This window comes from Microtus ochrogaster, unplaced genomic scaffold, assembly GCF_000317375.1.
Source record: "Microtus ochrogaster isolate Prairie Vole_2 unplaced genomic scaffold, MicOch1.0 UNK73, whole genome shotgun sequence".
Taxonomy (NCBI): Eukaryota; Metazoa; Chordata; class Mammalia; order Rodentia; family Cricetidae; genus Microtus; species Microtus ochrogaster.
The window spans coordinates 1,036,145-1,042,913 of record NW_004949171.1 but is presented as its reverse complement, the minus strand read 5'-3'; the positions used below and the strand labels follow the sequence as shown (position 1 = coordinate 1,042,913).

Sequence of the window (6,769 nt, the reverse complement as noted above, 5' to 3'; positions counted from 1 at the left end):
AGCAGGAATGTAAGGCAGTGTTTGTTCTCAACCTCCTGACTCTGTGACCATTTACTGACATTCCCTCATGTCGTGGTGACTCTTAACCAGAAAACTATTTCGCTGTTACTTCATAACTGCAATTTTGCCACTATTAGGAGCTGTAATATAAATATCAGATATGCGGGGTATCTGATGTGAGATTACAAGGGGGTTGCTACCCACAGGTTGAGAACCACTGGAGTAAATCCTAACAGCTATTTTTTTGTGTATCTTTTAATCAAAAATAAATGTAAACTCCAGTTCTCTCTCCAATAAAGTGTACGCCTACATTCACCAGAATACAACAAGTAGAACACCGATTGCAACATAATCTACAATGTTGCAGCATAACCTAAACCTGAGAAATCACATGTCTATCGGCATCTACATGGGCAAATTTTTATACACTTTACAGTATATATTTTTACTTGTATAGAATTACTTTTAATAAGAAGCCTGCAATCGCAAACAAATGTGAATAAAATTCATACACTGTGTTGATGTTTAAATTTATTTTATGTATTTGCTTAGTGTCCTTATTATAAAATAAAAAAATGTCTAGTCTGTGCTACCAGAAATAAGCACTTGGGAGGCTGAGACAAGAACAGTTCAAGTTTGAGGCTAACCTAGGCTAAATAGTGAGATTATCTCAAAAAATATTCAACAAAAACGGAAATTGTTCCTATTTGATAGAAGAGTAAGGTAGAGCGGTCTTGCGATCTACTGAGTGGATGCTTGTTTGTATTTGGACATTGATGGCTACTGGGTAAGGGTGTCACTTTTTTCCATAGGTGTGGACACTGATTGGTGCCCGATGCCCCAGTGTATGAACTCACACTCACATGTTAATGGGCTGTACTAACACAACTCAATGTGCTAAAAATAAGTAAATAGAGAGAGCAAGAGTTTGGGAGGGAGAGGAGGTGAGGGATCTAGGAGAACCAGAGGGGATGTGAGAGGTGGTTTTGATCAAGCTACAAGCTGGTGATCATGGTGCATGCCTTTAATCCCAGCACTTGAGAGGCAGAGGCAGACAGATCTCTGTGAGTTTGAGGCCAGCCTGGTCTACAAGTGCTCGCTCCAGGACAGGCTCCAATGCTACAGAGAAACCCTGTCTCAAACAAACAAACAAACAAAAAGGATACATGGTCACCTGTATGAAATTTTCAAAGAATAAATTTAAGTAAATAGGCTCCTCTTAAACTTGAGTGACTGCTGTTTGATGACAACGGGACATGCCCGTCTGCGGCAGGCTGCTAACGCTCATCCATGTCATCTGTGCTGTTGCTTACATACTCGAAAACTGCTTTACAGAGTTGTGTTACTGGGGCTGCGGGGATGGCTCAGCAGTTAGGAAGACTTGTTCAGTCACGAGGACCAAGGATTTTATTACCCCAGACACACACACACAATATATATATGCCTGTTGGCCTGTGTACAGACACTCACACAGACACACATATACAAATAAATAAATGCACATAAATACATAATTTTTAGTTTATATTACCAGTCCTAATGCCTTGTGGTGGGAGTCTGCATGATTCCTCTTGAATGACACACTGCTGTTGTGTGGCATTTTAGCAAGAAGAGTAGGAACAGCTTTGAGTGAATATTGTAAAGTTGATGAGACATGAGTTAGCTTGAGTATGGTCATACTTCACAACACATAGGCATATCAAAATGCATACTGCATACTTCAAAAATACACATGTTTGCCCATTATACTGCAAAGCTGAAATAAAAAGAAATGTCTCATGAAGATGTAAAAAGTAAATGGAATTTTTGATCTTGTACCTTATTGAATCTCAAATAGTTTCTCAAAGCATTTTCACCAATGATACCATAGAACTTTGAAAATCTAAACAAGATCTATGTGGACTAAATCAAAATATTGATGCGATTTCCTTAATGGCACAGCTATATCCACTGGAAACGGCAAGAATCATGAAGTGAGCACAGCTGCTTGGCACAATTGCAGCACAGCTGAGCCTACTGCTGCCTTCGCTGTCATGCTGTCAATTTGGGCACTGCATGCTGCATGTTTGGGGGTATTCTGCGTTATAATTCATTTAATGTTGTCTTCCCGAGGAAATTATGTCTGGGTCTCTTTAGGAAAATCCTAAACTTACTACTCCTTTGGCTTTTAGGGGGATGATTTTATCTGACCCTATTCAGAAATCTTCCTTACATCCTGGAGATTATGATAATAAGCACAGAGATACTAGAAATGTTTTTATGAGGCCATGACTCCAGGATCTTCTTGGTACACCTGGCCCTGAGCAAACCCAAGCAAGACAATTAGAACAATGTAAACATAAAGGAGACTGGTGAGCACCAACTGACCAGGAAATTTGACTACAGATCAAAGATCTCCTCTTACATTATGTTCAGAGTTTGCTGAATAAGTAACATGCTAAATGGGGAAGTATGCAGGGCATGGCCCTAGAGAAATAGAAGTTCAATGAAAGGCTGATTTATGAGTAGCACTCTGTACTAACGATTGATAGCACACTGTTCAAAGCATGATGATTCACCTGAACTGGCTCAGATATTCTCTACTTGCCTGGCTCTCTGAAACCACAGTGCTGTCAGCCTGGAAACTGGCTGTTATGTAAAACGTATGATTTCCTTAGCAAAAACAGTCTATAGATGCTTTGAAATAGGGCTATAGGACTATGATAGAAGAAAAATCTGTTCTGTACTTATTAATTGTAGCTGAACCCATGACCCCCATACATGGTCTAGAAAATCAAACACCTGTCTGGAGACAAAAATGATAATAATCTGTATCTTTTTAAAAATCATGAATTTGTCTTTGACTTATAAATCTGTATAAATAACAGTCAGGCAGGCTGCAGGATTCTCTTCACCACCACCATGCTTGGCACACTTCTTCCCTCGCCGACTTCTTATCTTCTCTCAGGGAACTGTCAACTGCTGGGGCTGGCCCCTGGTACCTTAACTTTGTTAATGCTTTTATGGTTATATAAATCATTGTCTTCATGTTTGCAAATGCACAGTGAGGTGTTTAAGAATAAACAGTATTCACTTATGATAGATCAGAAAAATAGTACATATGGAAAGAAAATAACTCAACTTGATAAATCCCTGTGAATAGTGTATATAATTTTTATTTTGTTTTGTTCATTTATTTGTTTGAGGGAAGATCTCCTCATGTAGCCTAGGCTGGACTATAACTTGTTGTGTAGATCCAGCTGGCCTTGAATTCACAGAGATCCACCTGTCTCTCCTCCCTGGTGCTAGGATTACAGGCATGCACCACCATGCACAGCAAAGCATTTCTTGTTCTAGTCTTGTAACATTGCTGTAAACCTGAAATTACATCATAATAAGAACTTGAAATTTTGTTTTGGACATGTGACATAGGGTAAATTATTTTAAATACTTCAAAATAATTTTTTTAGGATTCTGTGATATCTGTGATATGTCAGCATCTATAATTGTGTTTTCTTCATCTTATGTAAATATTTTGTAGCTATTTCAGTATTTTTAAGGAAAGGCTCTAGATCTGAACATGGATGCCACTCAGAGAAGCAGAAAATACTGGCCTATATTGAGGAAGAAGAGACAGTTCTCCTTCCTCCCCTCTCTCTCACATGCAAGCAGATGGGTCCACAGACACACAGACACAGGAGAAAAGAGACCACATAGCTCAGTGGAGCGAGACATACTTCTTACCAACTAATACCCAGATTCTTTATTATTTTCTTTGTCTCAATGGAAAGGTAAATAGAAAAAGGTATCTCTGGACAGACCCACATGCTATAACAGATGGACCCTTGAGACCTGTTATAAGAGACACATCCTACTAGAAATATGATGTTGAGGGAGGCTGGAAGCGGAAGAACAAGGAACCTAAAATAACCCAAATTCTCATTTTTTTCTCACTCACCATTATTTCAACTAAATGTCCCAAGATAGGGGAGTTTGATTCACAGTACGTGAAAGTCAGCTCTCTAGATAATGAGCTGCACAGAAGGACAGAGAGCAAATCTGGAGAGGCAAGTGCACAACAACCACATATAAGTGGATTTGCTTCTTTGTTCTGGGTCAGCCACTCATCAGTCTGCTCAGACTATGCTCACGTGTTTTCTATGTCCTCATCACACATGACACGGGTGGTGCTAATTAGTCAGGCTGACTTTGCTCCCAACATGGAGCTAACAAAGTACAAGCACGTCCTATAATAATTCATGTACTTGTTATTATATTGGGTTTTACGTTGGGTCATACACATAAATCACTAGTGCTGTTTGCAGTATCATTTGGCTAGCCTAGTGGACAGTCCTTCCATATGTTTGGAACAATTGTGGAAGGATGTTTTTCTTTTTCCATTTGTTAAATTTCATGATTCTTCACATTTAAAAAAATCATGCAAAGGGAGTCTCGGCGGCTCTTTCCATCCCCCTTCATCATGTGTCTAGAATGCCACCATAGTTAAGGAGAAGTTTAAGTCTACATACATCATAAAGAAGATTTCTTTATTTCTTTTGTATTTTTATTTCTTTTGTAAGCCCAACAAAGTACCTTTTGGAAGCCTTGCCTGAGTTCTCCCATCCTAAGTGCATACACAATAAGATTGAGGGAAGGAGGAAAAATTTTGCGCATCACATTAAGCAAAACTGGGATTAAGGTGGCTGTGGTCTCTGCCAGGTGAGCCACTGAAACCACCACAATACAACAATAGTTTGGAAGAAGAGGATGTGGGTGAGGTGGGAGCTACATGTTCTCAGAGCCTGAGAAACAGCTTCAGCTGAGTTGAGCTTGAGTACAGAGTGCAGAATCAAAGTATATGACAATATTATGAGACCCAGGTCACTCCCCATTCCATGCCACATCAGGATTAACTGGAAAATGCGATTTGGCCTCCTGTCATCACAAGCAAGGCTTGTGACACCAAGTTGGGAGCACAGACAATGATCAATTTCATTTCTGGAACAATAATTCCTCTGGACTGCAAGCTCAGGCACTGGAATGATGAGCAAGCAATTTCTCAGCACCGTAAACAGGGTGGCTTTTAAGACCAAGGAATTGATGGTGATTGATGAGTAGTGGAGAGGATAGCAAATTGCTATGTGTCTATCAAAAGCCGTGCAGAGAAAGATGACAGAGTCCATGCCTACAAAGTAGTTGAATGGCACAAATCTGAGCAAAACACTTGGGATGGCCAATGACCTTGGCATCAAACCAAGAGATGGCCAGGATCTTTGGCACGATGGTGGTGGCAAAGCCCATGTCTACCACAGGAAGGATGCCCAGGAAAAGGTACATGGGCTGCTTCTAGGAAGGGTCCTGATAGATGGTGATGAAAATGAGAACATTTGTCCCTATTGCTGAGACATAAAGCAGGGCCAATGGTAGGGAGAGGCGGTGTTGCCAGCTGTGAATGTTTGGGAATTCCATCAGAATGAACTCAGACTCCTGAAACTTGGTACCATTGAAATGTTTGAGAGACATTTTCCTGTGAGGAAAAGAAAAGATAGGATTTTCAATGTTGTGTTCTCTGAACATAAGCATCATTAGATGATGCTTTACTCCTATATTAAAGGTTCCTTTTTAGTCAATGAATGTGTACTTAGGAAGTTCACACACTCTATAAAATTACATCTAAAACTCCCATTTCTAGTCTTTATTTGAAAGGCAAAAACATGTCATTGTTATTGAAAGGCTGTCTCATTGGAACACTTAAGATTACTAGTAATTATTATTAGAGTATATGTCATAAACCTGGTTCTTAAAATGCAGAGCTGGGGGCCTCTAGATCATATTGTGAAGTCAATTACATATTGTACAGCATGTGCAGAAGTACACACTAAAAAAATCAGCAAGTCTACTTCCAGTTTGAATAATCATCACTGAGAGACACAGCACACTGTCCTCATAATCAAATCATGATGAACTTCAGATTTAATTCTTGTCAATACTGCTCTGGTTATTGATTCAAGCAATGCAATGGTGGCCCTGATAGGTTAAAACATAGGTGGGGGGAGTAAACAGAACAGAATGCTGGGAGGAAGAGGAAGTGAGCTCAGAGAGATGCTATGCTCCCCTCTCCCGGGTGGACGCGAGAGCTCTGCTCTCTGAGATGCACACGATGAAGCAAGCTGCCAGGTCAGACATGCTTAATCTTTCCCCGTAAGATGGGTGCTGCACAAGTTTATTAGAGATGGGTTGATCGGGATATCTGAATTAGCCAGTAAGGGCCAGAGCTAATGGGCCAAGCAGTGTTTAAATGAATACAATTTGTGTGTTGTCATTTAGGGGCATAAGATAGCCAGGCGGCCTGGGTGCTGGGGACGCAGCCCCACTGCTCATATTACAACACAAGAGGTTTGCATTGATAGAGATACTTTGAAGAACAGTTTGGATAAAATAAATAAAAACAACTCTGAGTCTTTGAAATGACTGAATGCACAGCTACAACCTAAAGATGTAGAACTTCTCCAGCTAAGAACAAAGGTGGAAATTCAGGGAATGATGAGGAATTTAAATCCTCCTCAAACCACAAGGTAGAAAGCGTGAGCAGTATGGGAACAAGACCTGGAACTGACAAGGACACAGAATGTAATCATCTCAAAACAGAGCTACAAAAAACCAAACAGATAGATCCATCTCAGAAAGATAAACTCTACAATGAGGATCTCTAAATGATATTTTAAAGCCATCATCATGATGCACATGTCAGTATTACAGCAGAATAGAGATTATAGACAATCTCTTAGTG

At 40.0% G+C, this 6,769-nt stretch overlaps 1 pseudogene; it reads right to left on the bottom strand.

The window, feature by feature from the left end:
* Positions 1-4,509: 4,509 nt before the first annotated feature.
* LOC101995730 lies at positions 4,510-5,502 on the bottom strand (annotated as a pseudogene).
* Positions 5,503-6,769: the final 1,267 nt, after the last annotated feature.